This window comes from Orycteropus afer, unplaced genomic scaffold, assembly GCF_000298275.1.
Source record: "Orycteropus afer afer isolate SDZICR_OR568_19922 unplaced genomic scaffold, OryAfe1.0 scaffold00011, whole genome shotgun sequence".
NCBI classification, from domain to species: domain Eukaryota; kingdom Metazoa; phylum Chordata; class Mammalia; order Tubulidentata; family Orycteropodidae; genus Orycteropus; species Orycteropus afer.
In genome coordinates this window covers 1882210-1903178 of record NW_006921598.1, presented here as the reverse complement: position 1 = coordinate 1903178, position 20969 = coordinate 1882210, and positions in this window count along the sequence as shown.

Below are 20969 nucleotides of genomic sequence, written 5' to 3'. Positions count from 1 at the left end.
GGGAATTGGGCAGTGTTTCGTTCTGCTGTGCATGGGGTCGCTATGAGTCGGAAATGACTCGACAGCACTTAACAACAACAACAACAACAATGCTTTGAGTGAATCTAAAACTTCTCCTTTTGTTCTAAGATGGTTATTGTTGTTGTTAGGTGCCATCACGTTGGCTCTGACTCATAGCAACCCTGTGTGAATGGAATGAAGCATTGCACTGTCCTGCACCATCCTCATGATCCTTGCTGTGCTTGAGCCCAACACTGAAGCCTCTGTGTCATTTCATCTATTTGAGTGTTGTTCCCTTTGTTGACACTCTACTTTCCCATGTATGATATCCTTCCTAGGGAATGTTCCCTTCTGACTACATGACCAAAGTAGGTGAGAAGAAGTCTGGCCATTCTCACTTCCAAGGAGAATTCTGGCTGCACATCTTCCAGGTCTGCCAGAAGAACTTATTTTCAGTACTCTTTGCCAAACTCACAATTCAAAGGCAAAAATTCTTCTTCTACTTTCTTATTAATTTTTTAGCTTTCATATGCATATGAGATGATTAAAAATACCATGGCTTGGCTCAGGCACAGCTTCGTCTTCAAAGTGACATCTTTGCCTCTTAACACTTTAAAGAGATCTTTTGCAGAAGATGTTCCCTTTGCAATACAGGGCATGATTTCCTGTCTGCTGCTTCCATGGCTGTTGACTATGGATCCAAGTAAACTGAAAATACTTCACAACTTCAATCTTTTCTCCATTTATTATGATGTTCCTTATTGATCCAGTTGTGTGGATTTTCATTTTCTTTACATTGAGCTGTAATCCGTACTGGACTGTAGCCTTGGATCCCAAGCAGTAGGTGCTTCAAATCATCTTCACTTTCAGCAAGCAAGGTGGTTTCTTCTGCATGATGCAGGCTGTTAATGCTTCTTCTTCCAATCCTGATGCTGTGTTCTTTTTCATGTAGTCCAGCTTCTCATATTACACACTTAGCATGCAGGTTGAATAAGTATGATGAAAAGATACAACCCTGACATGCATTCTTGGTAGTATCCCCTTGTTCTGTTTGAAAATTAGCCTCTTGGTCTATGTACAGGTTCCACATAGCATAGTGAAGTGTTCTGGAATTCCCATTCTTAGCAATGCCATAGATAATGTGTTATGGTCCACTCAGTCTGATATCTTTGAATAGTTAACAAAACTCAGAGAGATTTCTTTCTGGTATTATTTGCTTTCAGCTCGGATCCATCTGACATCAGCAATGATATCCCTCACTCCACATCTTCTAGTGAATCCACCTTGCATTTCTGGAAATTCCCTGTCAATATACTGGTGCAACCATTTTTTCAATTATCTTCAGTACAATTTTCCTTTGGTGTGATATTAATGATATTGTTTGATAATTTCCACATTCTGTTGGATCACCTTTCTTTGGAATGGGCACAAATATTAATCTCTTCCAGTCAACTGGCCGGGTAGATGCCTTACAAATTTCTTGGCATAAATGAGTAAATGTCTCAAGTCTATTTTTTGAGACAACTCAATAGGTATTCCATCAATTCCTGGAGTCTTGTTTTTTGCCAATTCCTTCCGTACAACTTGGATTTCTTCTTTCAATACCATTGGTTCTTGATCATATGCTACTTCCTGAAATAGGTGAACATTGACCAATTCTTTTTGATAAACTGACTCTGTATTCCTTCCATCTTCTTTACTGTTTCATGTATCAGTCAATATTTTGCTCAAATAATCCTTCAATGTTGCAAATTGAGCCTTGAATTTCTTTTCCTTCAGTTATTTCAGCTAGGGAAATGCCAAGTATATTCTTCCCTTTTGGTTTTCTAAATCAAGGTCTTTGCACATTTTATTTTTGCACCTTACTTTGTTTTCTCAAGATATCCTTTGAAATCTTCTGTTCAGTTCTTTTATTTTAGCATTTGTTTTAGCTACTCTGTGTTCAAGAGTAAATTTCAGAGTCTCTCCTGACATCCATTTTGGTCTTTTCCTCCTTTCTTTCATTCTTAATGGCAGACAGTTGCTTTCTTCATGTATGATGTTCTTCATGTCATTTCACAACTTGTCTGGTCTTTGGGCCTTGGTGTTCAGTGTGTCAAATGTATTCTTTAGATGATCTCTAAATTCAGGTGTGATAAAATAAAGGTTGTATTTTGGCTCTCATGGACTTATTTCAATTTTTTTTTTTTAACTTGCATTGTAGAGCAAAGCTACACAACAAGACATTCGCCAACATAACAGCTCCACACTTACAACTCATGGACAATTGATTACATTTTTCATGTTGTGCCACCTTTATTACTATACTTTTCCAAAATGTTCTACCACCTAACTTGCCTGCCAGTTTGTCATACTGTGGTAGCTTGAGTGTTTCTCTGAGGCTGGAGGCTGTGCCACCGGTGTTTCAAATACCAGCAGGGTTGCCCATGGTGGACAGGTTTCAGCAGAGCTTCCAATGAAATGTTGAATAGAAGTACAGATAGAGGGCATTGTTGTCTGGTTCTCGTTCAGTCTCTCTCCACTGAGAATAATGTTGGCTGTTTGTTTCCCATACATGCCCTTTATGAACCATCTTTGCATATCTCATATGAAACCCACTTGGTCATGATGCATTATTTTTTTTAATATGTTGTTGGATTCTATTGGCTAGGATTTTTTTTTTTTTTTACAGTTTCATTGAATTAAATTTATTTTGTTGTGTTACTGTTTTGATATCCAGCTAGTAGATAACCTTTTATTTATTTATTTGTATTTCATTGTGATTTGAACAAATTCACTTTCTATACAGCAGCTCACACACTTTGCCTCATGACATTGACCAAAATTTCCCACAATGCAACAACTCCTCTCCCACTTTCTCTCCATAGTTACCTCTTCCCTGTGTCCTTCCCTCCATGCACTCCTGCCCCCTGAGCTGTCTCCCTATACATGCATAACACTTCTATTCTCCCATGATTTTTCTCTCCAGGAAATGTATCTACCTAATGTAAATGTTCAGCTCATATGACTATCTTTTGTGTGGCTGGAAGCCACAGGAGTGGGTTCAATTCCAGACCTGAAGGGGAGCTAGAAGCCATAGTCTCAGGGGTTCTATCAGATCAGCAACCCAGTCCTTTTTTTTTTTTTTTTTCTTTTGGGTTTGTTCCATATTGTTCTCCCACTCTATCCAGGATCTCCCACATAGATCCCCCTCCAAGTGGTTGACAGTAGTAGCTGGGAACCATCTACTTATTCTAGTCTCATAGTCATATAGGATGAGGATTACATGTTGTGCCAATCACGTGGACTAATTGTTTCCATGCATCTTTGGTTTTCTTCATTCTTCTTTGCTCTGGATGAAGAGAAAGCCATCATTGCATCTAGATGGCCGCTTGTAAGCTTTTAAGATCCCACTTGCTACTTGCCAAAGTAGGATGTGGAACAATGTTTTTGTGTAGTATATTATGCCAATTGAGCTTGATATCTCCCAGAACTATGGTCCTGAGCTCACAGATCCAACTACTAATTCCCTCTGGGTAGCTGGCTGTGGCCAAGAAGTGACTATGACCTTGTCCCTTGTCAGGTCTTCTATATACCTGGAAATTCTTGCAGAACATACAATGCACTTGTAGAAACATTGTCTATCAACCCTATACATGGTCATGGGCACACTCTTCCCTGCATAGACATACCTAATAGTTCAGCCTGTCCACCCATCTATCCACCCATATATCAACACTTCCCTTCACAGATAATGTGGTACTGTATGTGAAAAAGGGTTCATTTTTGTTGTCTGTACCTTCCATGAACATCTCTATGCCTTCTTCTTCCTCAACACCACTGTGTTGTTGATCACTCACATTTGGTACATTTGGTGCATTGTCTCTACCTATCTAACAGTGTTACCTACCCTCTTCCCCTGGTAACCATCAAAGAAAATTTCTTTCCACATATAAACCTTTCCTTGACTTTTTACAAAAGTGGACTAATACAATATCTGTCTTTCTGTGATTGACTTAATTTCACTCATCATAATGTCCTCCAAGTTCATCCATATTATGTGGTGTTTTACAGGTTCTATGTTATTCTTCAAGTTTGCATATTATTCCATTGCGTGTATGTATCATAGTTTGGTTATCCACTCTTCAGTTGATGGACACTTAGGTTGTTTCCATCTTTTGGCTGTTGTAAATAGTGCTGTGATGAACATGGGTGTGCATATATCTGTTCTTGTCTTGACTCTCACTTCTTGAGAGTATATACCTAGCAATAGAATAGCTAGATCAAATGGTATTTCTAGTTCCAACTTTTCAAGGAATCAGCATACTACTTTCCACAGTGGTTGTATCATTTTACAGTCCTACCAGCAGTGTATGAGAGTCCAAGTCTCTCTACATCCTTGCCAGCATTTGTTATTTTCTGTCTTGTTGAACTTTGTTACTAGTGCTAGGATAGATGGTATCTTATTGGTGTTTTGATTTGCATCTCTCTAGTAACTAATGATCATGAGCATTTCTTTTTGTGTTTGTTTGCTGCCTGAATATCCTCTTGGGTGAAATGTCTATTTATGTCTTCTGCCTATTTTTTGATTGGATTATTTGTCTTTTGGTTGTTGAGGTGTTGGAATTTTCCATAAATTTTAGAGATAAATCCCTTGGCAGATATGTCATTGCCAAATATTTTTCCTAGTCTATAGGTTCTCTTTTGACTCTTTTGGAGATGTCTTTGGAAGCACATAAAAGTTTAATTTTTTGAAGGCCCCATTCATCTGGTTTATCTTCTGCTGTTTGTGCATCATATATTATGCTTGCTAGTCTATTTATGCCACATATTAGGGCCCCTAAATTGGCCCCTAGTTTTTCCTTGAGGAACTTCTATAGTTTTAGGTTTCACATTGAAGTCTTTGATTCATCTGTAGTTAGTTTTTGTGTATGGTGTGAGGTACAGATCTTGTTACATTTTTCTGCAAATAGATATCCAATTTTGACAGCACCATTTATTAAACAGACAATCTCTTTCCCACTTAATGGATTTTGGCCCTTTGTCAAAGGTGACTATAGGTCGATGGATCTATCTCTGGATTCTCAATTCTATTCCATTGGTCTGTCTGTCATTATACCCACACCAGGCAGTTTTGACTACTCTGGCTGTGTAGTAGGTTTTAAGATCTGGGAGTATGAGACCTCCTACTTTGTTCTTCTTCAATATTGCTATCCTTGTCCGAGATCTCTTTCCTTTCCATATAGTCAGTGATTGTTTTTTCCAAATACTTAAAGAATGTTGATGGGATCTGGATTGGGATTGCACTGAATGTATAGATTGCTTTGGGTAGAATTGACATTTTCACAGTGTTCAAACTCCTATCCACGAGCATGGTATGTTGTTCCATTTATGTAGATCTCTTATGGTTTCTTGAAGTAGTGTTTTATAGTTTTCTTTATACAGGACTTTTGTGTTCCTGGTAAGATTTATTCTCAAGTATTTTATTTTTTCAGTAGTTATTGTGAATGGTGGGATCTCTGGTAGCATAGTGTCTAAGGCACTTGACTGCTAACCAGAAGGCTGGCAGTTCAAACCCACCAGCCACTCCTGGGAAGGAAGTTTGGGCAATCTATTTCCTTAGGGATACTGTATCAGAAACCCAAGGGGGGTCACTATGAGTCAGGTCCAACTTGATGGCACATAACAGCAACAACAACATTGTAAATGGTATTGATTTCCTTATTTCTTTTCCAGCAATCTCTTTGCTGGTGGAGAGGAATCCAACTGATTTTTGATGTTGATCTTGTATCCTGCCGATATGCTAAATCTCTCAATTAGTTCCAGTAGATTTTTGACTGAGTCTCTTGGGTTTTCTAGGTATAGGGTCATATCACAAGCAAAGATGGATAGTTTGACTTCTTCCTTACCAATTTGAATGCCTTGATTTCCTTTTCTTGCCTTATTGCCCTGGCTAGGACTTCTAGTACAGTGTTGAATAGAAGTGGTGATAGAAGGCATCCTTGTTTGGTTCCTGTTCACAAGGGGAATGGTTTCAGTCTGTCTACATTAAGAATAATGTTGGCTGTTGGTTTTGCATATATGTCTTTTATTATGTTGAGGAATGTCCCTTCTATTTCTATTTTTCTGAGAGTTTTGAATAGGAATGTATATTGGATTTTATCAAATGCCTTTTCTGCATTAGTTAATATGACCATGTGGTTCTTTTTCTTTGTTTTATTTATGTGGTGGATGAAGTTGATTGTTTTTCTAAGGTTGAACCACCTTGTATATTTGATATGAACTCTACTTGGTCATAATGAATTATTTTCTTGATACATTGTTGGAGTCTATTGCCAATAATTTTGTGGAAGGCTTTTGCATCTATACTCATGAGGGATATTGGTCTGTAGTTTTCCTTTTGAGTGACGTCTTTCCTGGTTTTGGTGTCAATATTATGCTTGCTTTGTAAAATGAATTTGAGAAAATTCCATCCTTTTCTATGTTTTGGAATAGTTTGAGTAGAATTGGTGTCAGTTCTCCTCTGAATGGTAGAATTCTCCAGTGAAACCTTTTTTTGGTTGGTAATTTTTTGATGACTTGTTCAATTTCTTTTTTTTGTTAAGGATTAACTTTTCCACATCAGTCTGTTAGTGTAGGTAAGTTGTGTGTTTCTAGAAATCTGTCCATTTCTTCCAGACTTTCAAATTTGTGGGAGTACAGTTCTTCATAGTGTCCTGATATTATCCTTTTTTTCAGTTAGTTCTTTTGTGATGTCACTTATGTCCTTTTTTATTCATGTTATTTGTATTCTCTATCTTTTCCTTTGTCAAATTTGCCAGTAGCTTGTCAATTGTATTAATCTTTTCAAAAACCCAACTTCTAGTCTGATTGATCTTCTCTTTTGTCTATTTTCTGTTTCATTGATTTCTGCTCAAATCTTTATTTCCTTTCTTCTGATGACTGTAGGCTTTTTTTTCCCCCTTTTCTTTTTCTAATGGTTGGAAATGTTTGGTTAAGGTATTGATTTTGTCTCTCTTCTTTACGGATGTTTCATTTATTGCTATAAATTGTCCTCTGATCACTGCTTTTGCTCTGTCCCAAAGAATTTGGTATGTTGTGTTTTCATTTTCATTTGATTCAAGGAATTTTTAATTGCATTTTTTAATTTATTCTATTACCCACTGTTTTTGAGGAGGGTGATGTTCAGTTTCCACGTGTTTACTCTTTTTCCATTGATTGTCCTGAGCTCATTAATTTTATGATTCATGTTATCATTTCCTTTGTTGCTGTTGTTTTAGTCTTTGCTAAATATTTGTGCTTATCCCCTTTTTTATTGTGATGTGAAGGTTTATCATTTTTCTTTGAGGTTACCCCGTGATTTATACTTTCCTCCCCAAGTTTAAAACAGTCCATGCTATCTTGCAGCTCTCTCGGTTTCCTCCCCATTTAGAAGTTGTGTAACTACACTATTTTTTTTTCCTCTTTTTGGCTTGTAGTTGTCCTTATTTTTCAATTGATGTCTCTGGTTCCCTGTTTACAATCTTGTAAACTTACTTTACTTTGGATACTTCCATAGCTGTATTGGTTTCTGGGTTATGCCATTTTGTGTATTAATGGTCACTTGTTGTTTGCTGTTATTGGCTCTCTGTTCAAAGGACTCCTTTTAGTATCTCTTGTAAGATTTGCCTGATTTTAAGAAATTCCCTTAATTTCTGCTTATCTGGAAGTCTCCTAATTTCACCACCATATTTGAGGGACAATTTTGCTGGGTATATACTACTTGGTTGGAATTTTTTCTCTTTCAGGGTTTTATATATATATCATTCCATTGCCTTCTCACTTGCATGGCTTCTGTTGAGAAATAAGAGTTTATTCGTATTGATTGTCCTTTGTAAGTAACTTTTCATTTTTCCTGTGCTGCTTTCACAATTCTTTCTTTTTCTTTACTTTGGTGAGTTTGATGATGATATGTCTTGGTGATTTTCTTTTGGGGTCTGTGGTGTAGTAAAGTACCTGGTATAGCTTTTCTAGCCATAAATCTTTGTAAACTCCACGGTGGAATTTACCATGAGCAACTGAGGAGCTCCTGATAAAGTAATCCACCTGGGATATTTCTGTTGTGATTGGCACAAAAAAAATGTTCTGGGAAGTTCGTGCTCTCTCAGGTGTTTAGAATTTTAATGTTATGATTGGTTAGTTTGGCCACTCTGCCAAGCTCAAAAGGAGCCCTCCTAGAGACAAGGAGTCTCTCTGGCTGAGAAAGATGTGCTTCTGAGAGAAATGCACTCCTGGGAGACACATGCTGCTGAGAGAAAACACTAAGAGACACACATTGCTGAGAAAGAGACACTGAGAGATGTACACTGCTGGGAGAGAGACTGAGAGAGACTATTGGCTGAGAGATGGTGGGCTGAGAGAGACTGAGCACTTTTCCTGAACTTAAATTGTAGCCTGGTGCTTCTCTAATAAACCCCATAATCTGAGTTCTGTGTGGCCATTGCAATGAATTACTGAACCCAGCAAAAAGGTTCTGGGTGCTGAGGGAGGAACATTTGTGTCAGAGTTGATGAAAGGGCTGGAGGGAGTCAGAATGTTTGGCCTCACAAGAATAGGCCTTTGGCTGCTGATGGTGATTCTGTCTTCCTCTTATGGAGTTAGAGGAGGTCAGAAGATGTGACCTCTTTGCCCCTTTAGCAGGGTCTAATCTGTTTGGGGTTCATTTGACTTTTTGAATTGGTATATTCTCATCTTTCATCATATCAGGGAGGTTCTCTTCTACAAAATCTTGAACAATTTTCTCAGAGGTTTTCTTTTTCTCTTCCTGTTCTGAAATTCTGATTTCACATAGGTTATTCCTTTTGACTGAAGGAAGGTTGGGAAATCTACTTCCATAGTGATACCACCTCGGAAACCCAAGGAGGGGTCAATATGAGTCAAGGTTGACTCAACGGCATATAAAAACAACAACAACATTCCTTTTGATGCTATCCCTCATGAACTTTAGGCTTTCTTCATTTTGTTTTGACCTTTTTTTCTGTTTGATCCCTTTCAAAAGAAATATTCAGATATTTGCCATGAATCTCATTAATTTTGCCTTCCATTGATTTTATTCTACTCCTATGCACTTTCAATGGGTTATCTATTTCTGAAAATTTAGTATTAATCTTCTGGATTTCTATCTGTAGATCTTGTATCATTTCTAATTTTTCATTTGTTTTGTCATTTTGCTCTTGAATTTTCTTCCTATCGTTCTAGGGTTTTGTCTGTGTTTTCCTTAATTTTCTCAGCATTTCCCTTGATCTGTCTCTCAGTCTTTTGAAGATACCTAAATAGAATTCTTTTGAATTCCCTATCAGGGAGTTGCACTGCTGCTTCTTCCTCAAGAATGTGTTTTGGGTCTGTATCATGCTCCCTTGTTTCTACCATTTTATCTTCTTTGTGTGGATTGTGATGGTCTGTTGTCTCCAAGACGTTGTGACATTGTTGTATTTAGATCTCTGTTAACTGCTTATGAAGAGCAGTGAAGAGTGAGTCAGACTCTTCTTGGTGGTTGTTTATCTTTGGCCGGTTGGTGCAGAAGGAAGTGGTGGCTCTCACTTATTAAGTGGAGCTTCAGGAGATGCAAGTGTAATTGTGTTGTATGGACATTGTTGCTGTTTTCCACTCAATCAGACAAAAATAACAATCATGAAACCATAAAAAGAATGAAATCAAGTGGACAAAAAACACACTACACAAATACACAGAAATAATCTCTAAAAAAAGAAGAAAAAGAAAATCCTCACAATATCTGGGGAGAGGACAATAAGGAAAAAAAAGTTGAGTGGGAGAATAATGAAGACAATACAAAATGAAAAACTAGGAATGAGGTTAGCCACAAGAAAGAAAAAAAAAAAATGGGAACCAGGGAAAGGAAAGAGAGAAAAAGCTGAAAACAAGAACCTGGGAAAGGAAGAATAAAGAATAATAATGAAAATGACAAAATAATAATAATAATTTTAAAACATACAAAAACAAACAAACTTAAAGAAAAATGGGCAGGGTGGGGCAGGACACCCTGGCTCTGTCAGTGCACACAGACTTGGATGGAATTCCTGCTGACCCTGAAGGTAGGTGGGAGTGAGGGATAGCCACACTCTGTTCACCAAGAGGGTGTGGGATGTAAGTGTATCAAGGGGATTATTGCACCCTTCCAGTCATTCATGTCATGAATGTCTTTGTGGTTCCTGGCAAGTGGAACCTATTCTTAAGTCCTGTGAATCTGAAAGAATGCTATCACTTTAAATGTCCAAAATTGTTGAATCACTTGTAAACTTACAAAATGGTTGTGTCCTCCAGACAGGCAAAACTCCATAGCTCAGTCCACCTTCCTCTTTGCTTCTCCCCCTTTTATTCACCAGCTACCAGTGCAGTCCTCTATGCAGCCCCTGTCTAGCAGGGCCAATTTTTAGGTTAATTCTTAGGTCCTAACACCACTTGGCAACATCCATGTTGTCCGTGCTGTTGGAATCACTGACAGACCACAGCTCTGTGTGTCTCCTTTTTGGTGTTTTCATGCAGGTTCTTCTACTAGTTGGAGTTTAGTCCACTTCTATATCCTTCCCTTCTAAGCTCAGTGTTCCAGGATTATCTTCTGTATGTATTAATTGGTTCCCCTTTTCTTTGTTGAAGAGGGTCTGTGCAGTCTGTCTGCCAATTCTGCCATCTTACCAGAACATTGAAACATCTATTGCCTAGGATTTTGTTAAAGACTTTTGCCTCTATATTCATGAGGGATATTGGTTTGTAGTTTTCCTTTTTAGTGATGTCTTTGCTTTGTTTTGGTATCAGGGTTATGATTGTGCATAAAATGAATTAGGGAGGATTCCATCCTTTTGTATGTTCTGGAATAGTTTGAGTAGGACTGGTGTCAACTCTTCTCTAAACGATTGGTAGACTTCTCCAGTGAAAGCCAGTGCTTTCTCTTGTTGGTAACTTTTTTCATGACTTGTTCAATTTCTCCTTTTGTTACAAGTATTCAGATTTTCTTCCTCAGTTTGTGTTAGTTTAGGTAAATATTGTTTCTAGAAATCTGTCCATTTCTTCTAGGTTTTCAAATTGTTTGGAGTATAATTCTTCATAGTATCCTGATATAATTCTTTTGTGTCTCTTTTGCTTCTGTTGTGACTGCACCCATTTCATTTCTTACTTGTATTTGCATCTTCTCTTTCTTTTACTTCATTAAAGTTGCCAGTAGTTTGTCAATTTTATTAATCTTTTCAAAGAATCAACTTCTAATCTTGCTGATTTTCTCTGTTGTCTTTCTGTTTTCTATCTCATTTATTTCTACTCAAATCCTTATTAATTTTTTTTTTTTTCTGGTGACTATGTATTTTTACTGCTCTTTTTCTAATTGTTGGATATATTAGGTTAAGGTGTTGATTTGGCTCTTTCTTCTTTTTTGATGTGTGCATCTATGTTGGGGACCATGAAAAAGATGCCCAAAAGAACATGATTGCAAGGCACATGTTTTAATTACAGTGAAGAGATGACAAGGCCTCTCTTGTGATTGTTTGCTTTTAGAGATGGCAAGGCCTCTCTGTGGTTGAGTGTTGCTTTAAGAGATGGCAAGGTCTCTCTCACTGTTAAATACTTAATTGGAAAAACATCAAAGTATTAAACTTAGTTGTTATTCTCCATGTTTTTATTTTATATTTTTTATCACTGTGTCCTAGTAAACATTTATCGTTTTATATACTCCTTATTCCTGAAGAGACTTTTGTGATTGTTTTAATGACCACCTGTTGTCTTTGAGCACATAGAGTAGTAAAACTTTAGCTCTGTAGAGAATAAGCTGATTGTATGACTTCCAAGACTAATGATGTAATCATGTACAAACATATAAATAAAGTAGAACAAAGACATCAGAGGTCACTCCTGCAGAACATGCAGGGTGTCCATCTGACCCCTGTTCCTGTAAAATAATAATAAAGAAAACCATTAATCCTTTCGTGTCACTTCATTTCATGACCTGTGAGGTTTTGCTGGATGCGGCACATCTGTTGCTATAAATTGCCTTCAGATCACTGCTTTTGCTGTATCACAATGATTTTGGTATATTGTATTTTCATTCTCATTTGATTCAAGGAATTTTTTAATTTCTTTTTTTTTTTAATTTCTTCTGTTACCAAGTCATTTTTGAGAAGTGTATTATTCAGTTACCATGACTTTTCTCTTTTGTTTGTTAGTCTTCCTAGTGTTGATTTCCAGTGTTATCTCATTGTGATCTGAGAAGATGCTTTGCAGCATTTCAATGTTTTTAATTTTATTAAGGCTTGCTTTGTGGCCTAACATATGGTCTATTCCATGTGCTCTTGAAAAGAATGTATATTTTGCTGTTGTGAGGTGGAATGCTCTGTAGATGCCTATAAGATGTAGTAGTTTAATTGTACTATTTAGTTCTGCATCTCTGCTGAGTTTCTTTCCAGTTTTTCCATCTCTTATTGAAAGTTGTGTATTAAACTCTCACATTATTACTGTGGAGTTATCTATTTGTCTTATCAATTGTGCTAAAATCGGATTTATGTATTTTGGAGCACTTTAATTGAGTGTCTGTATGTTTATTACAGTTATGTCCTCTTGTTCAATTGATACTTTAATCAATTGTTTAATAACTTTCTTTTTCTCTTATGGTAGTTTTTGTCTTAAAGTTTATTTTATCAGAAATTAATATTGTCACTTCTGCCCTTTTCTGGTTACCATTTTCTTGGTATATCTTTTTTCAAACTTTGATTTTTAATTTGGTTCTGTCTTCTGTCGATGGTGAGTTTCTTGTAGATGGCATAGTTTCTTCTCCAGTTGGAAACTTTCCATCTCTTGATTAATACATTTAATCCATCAATAATCTGTGTGCTTATTGACAAGTATGAATTCACTAATGTCACTTCGTTATGTGTTTTTCATGATGTTGCTGATTTCTTTGTTCCATATATTTTCTGTGCTGAGATAACTTTTTTTATGAATCATGTTATCTTCTCTGTCACTGCTATTGTTTTAGTACTTGTTAAATATATGTGCTTGTCTTCGTTTTTATTTTGAGGCAAAGGTTTATTATTTTTCTTTGTGATTATCCTGTGATTTATTATTTCCTTCCCAAGTTATAACAGTCTGTTCTATCTCATGATTGTCTTGATTTCCTTACCATTTTGAAGTTCTGTAACTGCAGTATTTATTCCTTCTGTTTGTTTTGTAGTTGTCTTCATTTACCAATTGATGCATCTGGTACCCATGTTTACAGTCTTGTAATCTTATTTTACTTTGGCTACTTTTATAACTGGATTGGTTTCTAGGTTATGTTATCATGTGTGTTAATTATCAGTTGTTGTTTGCTGTTGTTGGTTCTCTATTGGAAGGACTCCTTTTAAGATCTTTTGGAAGGTTGGTCTGGTTCTAATGAATTCCCTTAATTTCTACTTATCTGGAAATCTCCTAATTTCACCCTCATATTCGAGGGACAATTTTGTTGTGTTTATAATTCTCTGTTGGAGTTTTTCTTTTTTTTTCTTTCAGTGTTTAATATATATCATCCCAATGCCTTCTTGCCTGTGTGGTTTCTCCTGAGAAATCAGATCTAACTCTTATTGGTTGTCCTTTATAGGTAACTTCTCATTTTTCCCATGTTGCTTTCAGGAATCTTTCTTTGTCTTTGGCTTTGGTGAGCTTGATGATGATATGTCTTGGAGATTTTCTTGTGGGGTCTATCCTATTTGGTGTTAATTGAACTTATTGAATGGATATATTCTCATCTTTCATCATATTATGGAAATTCTCTTCCAACAAATCTTTGACAGTTTTCTCTGTGGTTTTATTTGTCTCTTCCTGTTCTAGAATTCCAGTTGCATGTAGGTTACTCCTCTTGATGGTATTCCACATGTATCTTAGGCTTTCTAAATTTTGTTTTTATCTTTTGTCTGACTGATACCTTAACAAAGTAATATTGTGGTATTTGTGTTCAATCTCATTAATTCTGTCTTCTGTTGATTCAATTCTACTCCTTTGCTAATTCAATGTGTTACCTATTTCTGAAATCTTAGTATAAATCTTCTGGATTTCTATTTGTTGTTTTTGTATTGTTTTCTAATTTTTGTTTATTTTGTCAGTTTTTTCTTGTATTGTTTTCCTAAATTGTTATAGAGATGGTTTTTTTTCTGTGTTTTCCTTAATTTTTCAGTGTTTTACTTGATCTTGTCAGTGTTTTCCTTGATCTGTCTGTCAATCCATTGAATGTACCTGTGGTAGTTAAGTTTGTGTGAACTTGGCTAGGCCTGGTTGAGTGGCTGGGCTGCTGAATGTAGTATTGTCCATGATGAGACTGGTAATCAACTCCACGGTGGGATCTATTGGAGCAGCTGAGTGGCTGCTTTGGGTATGTGGTCTGCTTCCTGTATACAAGAAACAGCTTGGGAATTGTCTCTAGCTTATGGTACATTTGAACCCTGCATGTAGTTGAGTCATTGTTCAGCAGTTTGCCATATTTTGCTGATCTTGGGACTTTCAATGGACTTGAATTAATGGTCTCCGTGTGGTTTGATAATATCAAGACTGCCATATTTCTTGTCAACCTTGGGCTTGCTAGCCTCAGCAGCCAGCAGCTGAGTAAAGAAAAGCATCCAGCTTCAGTGGGCCAGGAGCAGGAGGCAGAGGCTGAATCTCAAGGTTAAATGGCTTTCACCTGGTACCTAGAGCCTGGCACTTTGAACTCAGACTTAAAGCCTCCAAACCATAAGAGAACAAACTCCTGCTTGTTCAAGCATCCCATTTGTGGTATATTTTCTGTTACAGCAGCACAGAGGTAACCAATACATACCCAAATATAATTCTTTTGAATTCCTTATCAGGGAGTTCCAATGTTGCTTCTTCCTCAGAGATGATTTCTGAGTTTGCATCCAGGTCTCTTGCTTCTATTACTTTAACTTTCTGCTTTTCATGGACTGTGATGGTCTGTTGTCTCTGAGACATTGTAGAGGTGTTATATTCATGTTTAATGTGTGAAAGAGAAAGAGAGTGTGTGCATAGATCTCTGTTAGCTGTTCATAAGGAACAGTTAAAGGTGAGTTGAGCTGATATTGGATGCCATCTAGCATTGTCAGTTGGTGCAAAAGCAAATTGTGGTCCTCACCAGTGGGTAGGGCTGCAGGAGTTGTAGGTACAGTTAGGTTGTATTGGAACAGGCGCTATCTTCCACTCAGTTAGACAAAATTATATATATATATATATATATATATATATATATATATATATATGCAAGAGAATAAAAACCTCAAACCACATGAACAGGGACAATTACAAAAATAAAAGAAATGCATAAATAAGAAAAATTTTCAAAATATATTGAGAAAGGATAAAAGAAAGATTTTGAGAAAAAAGAGGAAAAAAGTCACAATATCTAGGGAAGAAGTAATGAGAGAAAAGAGCAAGACTATAAGAATAGTAAAGGAGCTTTGTCTGGTAGCATAGTGCCTAAAGCACTTGACTGCTAACCAGAAGGCTGGTGGTTCAAACTCACTAGCCACTCCTCAGAAGGAAGACTGGGCAATCTACTTCTGTAGTGATACTGCCTCAGAAACCCAAGGAGGGTCACTATGAGTTGGGTCTGACTTGATGGCACATAACAACAACAACAACATGAGAATAGTAAAGGAAAAATGGGAAAGTTGTAAAAGGAAAAACAAGGGATAAGAAGAACCAAAACAAAGAAGAAGAAAAAAAGGAACCACAAAAAAGGAAGAGAAAAAAAAATAAAAAAAGTAGGAAGATAAAAAAAGAATAATATGAAAGCAAACAATGAAAAAGAAAACTGTGGGTGTCAGGGCACAGCACCCAGACTCTGTCAGGGCACAGACTGGGATGCAATTCCTGCTGGTCAAGAAGGTGGGTGGATGCAGGGCATGGCCACACCTCGTTTCACCAAGAGCATGTGGGTTATAAGAGTAACAAGGGTAATATCACATCTTACCAGACATCAGCCTCCAATGCGGCTGTCTGTGCACTCCTCAACAAGCTGATTCTATTCCTATGTTGCAGACCACATAAAAATGCCACTAGAATATGTTCAAAATGGTCACACCCACTGCTTGAGAATATTCAAAATCACCACCCCCTCAGGAGAACCACTGCAGTCCACTTCTTTGTCTCCTTCTTCACTGTTTTCTTTTCTGCTTGTCAGGCACCAATGCAGTCCTTGTCCATGTAGTTTTTAGTGAGCAGAGCTGATTCTTAGGTTGCTACTGGGAGATATTCAAAGTGGCTGTCCCCTCAGGATCGTTGGCAGTCTGCAGCTCCATTTGTCTCCTTACTCACTGTTTTCATTCAGGTTCTTCTACTAATTGGTATTTAATCCACTTATTCACCCTTGCCTTCAAAGGTTAGAGTTCCAGCTTGTCTTCTGTATCAGTTTCAATTGGTTTCCCATTGCTTTGTTGTAGAGGGTCTGTGTAGCTTGTCTGTCTATTCTGCCATCTTGCTGGAACTCTTATTTTAATTTTCTTTAGCTTCAACTTGAATTTGCATATAAGCAATTGATGATCTGTTTTACAGTCATATTTTGACCTTGTTTTATCTGAAGATACTGAGCTTTTCCATCGCCTCTTTCCACAGATGCCTTTGATCTTATTTCTGTGTATTCCATCTGGTGAGGTCCATGTGTATAGTCGCCATTTATTTTGTCAAAAAAGAGGTATTTGCAATGGATAAGTAATTGGTCTTGCAAAATTCTATCTTGTAATCTCTGGTGTCATTTCTATCAGCCAGGCCATATTTTCCAAATACCTTTGATTCTTCTTTGTTTCCAACTTTGACATTCCAACCACATATAATTATCAATACACCTTGATTACATGTTTGGTCAATATCAGAATGCAGAAATTGGTAAAAATCTGCTGTTTCTTTGGCATTGGTTTTAGTGCTTGGTGAGCAAATTTGAAAAATAGTATTGACTGGTCTTTCTTGTAGCCACAGGGATATAATCCTATCACTGACAGCACTGTACTTCAGGATACATCTTGAAACATTTTTTTTGATGATGAATGGGATGTCTTTCCTCTTTAATTTGTCATTCCTGGAATAGTAGACCATATGTTTGTCTGATTCAACATGGTCAATACCAGTCCATTTCAGCTCACTAATATTGGTATTTACGTTTCATTTCATTTTGACAACTTCCAATTTTCCTAGATTCATTCTTCATACATTCCATGTTCAGATTATTAACGGATATTTACAGCTGTTTCTTCCCATTGTGAGTTGGGCCCTATCAGCAAATGGAGGTCACAAAAGCTTTATTCCATCGACATCATTAAGGTTGACTCTACTTTGAGAAGTTTGCTCTTCATAGTATTTTGAGTGCCTTCCAGCCTGAAGGGTTCACATTCTGACACTATATCAGACAATGTTTCAGGGTCATTGATAGTTTTTCAGCTGTATAGAAGACATTCTTTCACTAGTATTCATAATGTTTTCACTGACCGATTTTTTTCAGAAATGGATGGCCCCTTCCTTCTTCCCAATCTGTCTTAGTGTGGAAGATCCCCTGAATCCTGTCTACCCAGGTTGACCCTGCTGGTATTTGAAGTGGAGGTGGCATAACCTCCATCTTCACAACAACACACAAGCCACCACAGTACGACACACTGGCAGATGAGTGGTGGATTCTAAACAAGGTAATGTTTTTTTTTCCCTAAAAAAAAAGAATAGTCTTAAAAAATAAATGACAAGAACAACAACAAAACACTTGTTTTGAGTTTCTTATACCTAATGAGTAGATGTCATAGAGTCAGCTCTGATTCATAGCAACCCTATGTGCAGTAGAATAAAACATTGCTCAGTCATGCACCATCCTCACAATCCTTGCTATGTTTGAGCCTATTGTTGCAGACACTGTGTCAATCTATCTCTTTGAGGGTCATCTTTTTCACTGACCCTCTACTTTACCCAAGTGATATCCTTCTCCATGGAACATTCCCTTTTAGCAAGATGGCCAAATAGGTAAGAAAATATCTGATCATTCTGGTTTTTATGAAGCATTCCAACTGCACTTCTCCCAGGAAAGATTTGTTTGTTCTTCTGGCAATCCAAGATATCTTCAGTATTCTTCATCAATACCACAATTCAAAGGCATCAACTCATATTTGGACTTCTGTCAAAAGGGCAAGGAGGCCACATCTTCTGACCTCCTCTAACCACACAAGAGGAAGACAGAATGACCATCAGTAACCCAAGGCCTATTCCTGCAAGGCCAGACATGCTGCCTCTCTCCAGCCCTTTCACAAACTGTTCCTCCCAAAGTACCCTCCACCTCTCTCCTGGGTTCAATAATTCACTGCAGTGGCCAACAGAACTCACTGATTATAGGGTTTATTAGGGAAGAACCAGGCTACAATCCAAGTTCAGGAAAAATGCTCAGTCTTTCTCCCAGTCCACAGTCTCTCTCCTAACAATCTCTCACAGTCTCTCTCCCAACTGTGTGTGTCCCTCCGTGTCTCATTCAGCAGTGCATGTCTCTTGTGTTTCTTTCCAGCAGTGTGTGTCTCTTTCAGGAGTGCGTCTCTTTCAGGAGCGCATCTTCCTCAGCCAGCAGTCCAAGAGAGACTTCTTCTGCCTCTAGGAGGCCTCCTTTCAAGCTTGGCAGAGTGGCCAAACCAACCAATCCTAACATCAGAATTCTAAGCACCTGAGAGAGAGCAAGAACCTCCCAGAACACTGCTTTGTGTTGCACCCAACAGAAATACCCCAGGTGGATCACTTTTACAATCAGGAGCTCCTCGGTTGCTCACGGCAAATTCTACCACAGAGTTTACGAAGACTTATGGCTAGAAAAGCCACACTAAGTAATTTACTACACTGCAACTTCCTTTCCATTGTCCAGCTTTCACATGTATCTGAAGCAATTGAAAATACCATGGACTGAGTTAAACACATCTTAGTCTTCAAGATGTCATCTTTGCTCCTTAGAACTTTAAAGAGGTATATACAGCAGATTTTCCCAGTGCAATATGACCTCTGAGTTTTTGACCACTGCTTCTATGAGTGTTGATTATGGATCCAAGTAAAACGAAATCCCTGATAACTTCAATCTTTTCTCCATTTATCATGCTGATCAGTCAGATTAAGCTATTCTTTTAAACACTTTGGACTCTGTCTGAGGGTTTGGCTTGGAGATTTAATTAGGAATAAATCCACATTATTTGGATTTATAAATAATTATTTGGAAGTTTGTGAGCATATAATTGCAGTTTAACTTTTCACAAAATAAATTTTCTGTGTACTGTACTGCTCTCTTCTATCTTCCAGTTAATGACATTTAACCAGTCTGTGATTCATTTATTTGTAGTTTTATATATCCTAAGTCATTATCCATTTAAGTATTATTCTTTGTATATTCAAAATAAAGCTACTAACATTTTGTTGCTGTTGTTTCCCTTTGATTCAATTCCTACTCATAGTGACCCTAAGTGACAGAGTAGAACTGCTTATTAGTATTTCTAGGCTGTAATCTTTACAAAGGCAGATTATCAAGTCCTTCTCTTCCTAGACACAGTGTGGGTTTGAACCAACAACCTTTTAGTTAACAGCCAATAGCTTAACTGTTTCTGTCACCAGGGCTATCCACATAATATACTTAATTATCTGTTAATATCTGTAGCTACATAATGACTTCAGCTACATATCACAGAAAGTCTCATTCCAACTGGCTTCAAGAATTAGAAAACATATTGCCTCAAAAATGGAAGTTCAAGTATAGGTTAAATGTCAAGGCTAGTTTGATTCACTATTCTGGCTTCATTTTCTGATGATATCTTAACTGCACATGTTGGCTTACACTTCTGGCAACATTCCTCAATGTGGACTCAGTTTTCACATTGGCATACAACAACGCACAAAGGAAGAGAAGGTGCTTTGGTTCTAAGATTCCCAGGAAAACTTGAAGATCTCTTCTAATTGAAATGTTTATGTTATATATCAACCCTAATGATGGTAATGGGGGATAGAATATAATGATTTATTTAAGCCAAACAGTGCCCATTTTAGGAACTAGGAAGAAGTCAGTCTACTTTCCTCAAGGGTGGGCTGTATGCTAACACTGGAATTTTTAACCAAATTTGTATTTTATTAGCAAAGGTGCAAGATCTGCATAATTGATCCACATGTCTACTATAACGATCCTTTATTGAGACGTAATCTTTTGCACAGCATAGGAACTGTTTTCCATTATTATGAAGTATTTTTTTTGCTTAGCAAATATTACAAGTACATATTTATTTAAATTTCTTGATCCTTAGAATCCTACTTAAACTCTTGGACTAATTATCTCAAGGATGATCCATTAGATAATTAAAGACAACATTTGGGTTATTAAGATCTATTGGTAACTTGTCTAATTTATTCACAGCAGTGGTGTTTCTAATAATTTCAATCAAAATATAGTATCTTATTTATACTTACTAGAAATGGATTTCAAGAGTAATATATTATGAACACCCCTCAAATATTAAGGTTTTTTTTTTTTCTTGGAAAAGGCAGTGTAGAATAAATGATACATATCAAATGTGATATACTGGTAGAAAGAATATTATAACATACACTATGTGCCAGACCAAGAAGCTAATGAGTTCTTTCTGGTTTATCTGTTGTGCCTTGCTTTGTTTTAGAAATTGCCATGATGTACATATATATATATATATATATATATATATATATATATATATATACACACACACACATATATACATATGAAAGTTGGGCAATCCTACTTCCGTAGTGATACTGCCTCGAAACCCAAGGAGGGGTCGCTATGAGTCGGGCCGACTCAATGGCAAACAGCAACAACAACAACATGTTGTTGTTGTTAAGTGCCATCGAGTCGTTTCCGACTCACAGCAATCCCATGCACAGCAGAACGAAACACTGCCCGATCCCGCGCCAGCCCCACAATCCCTGCTATACTTGAGCCCATCATTGCAGCCACCGTATCA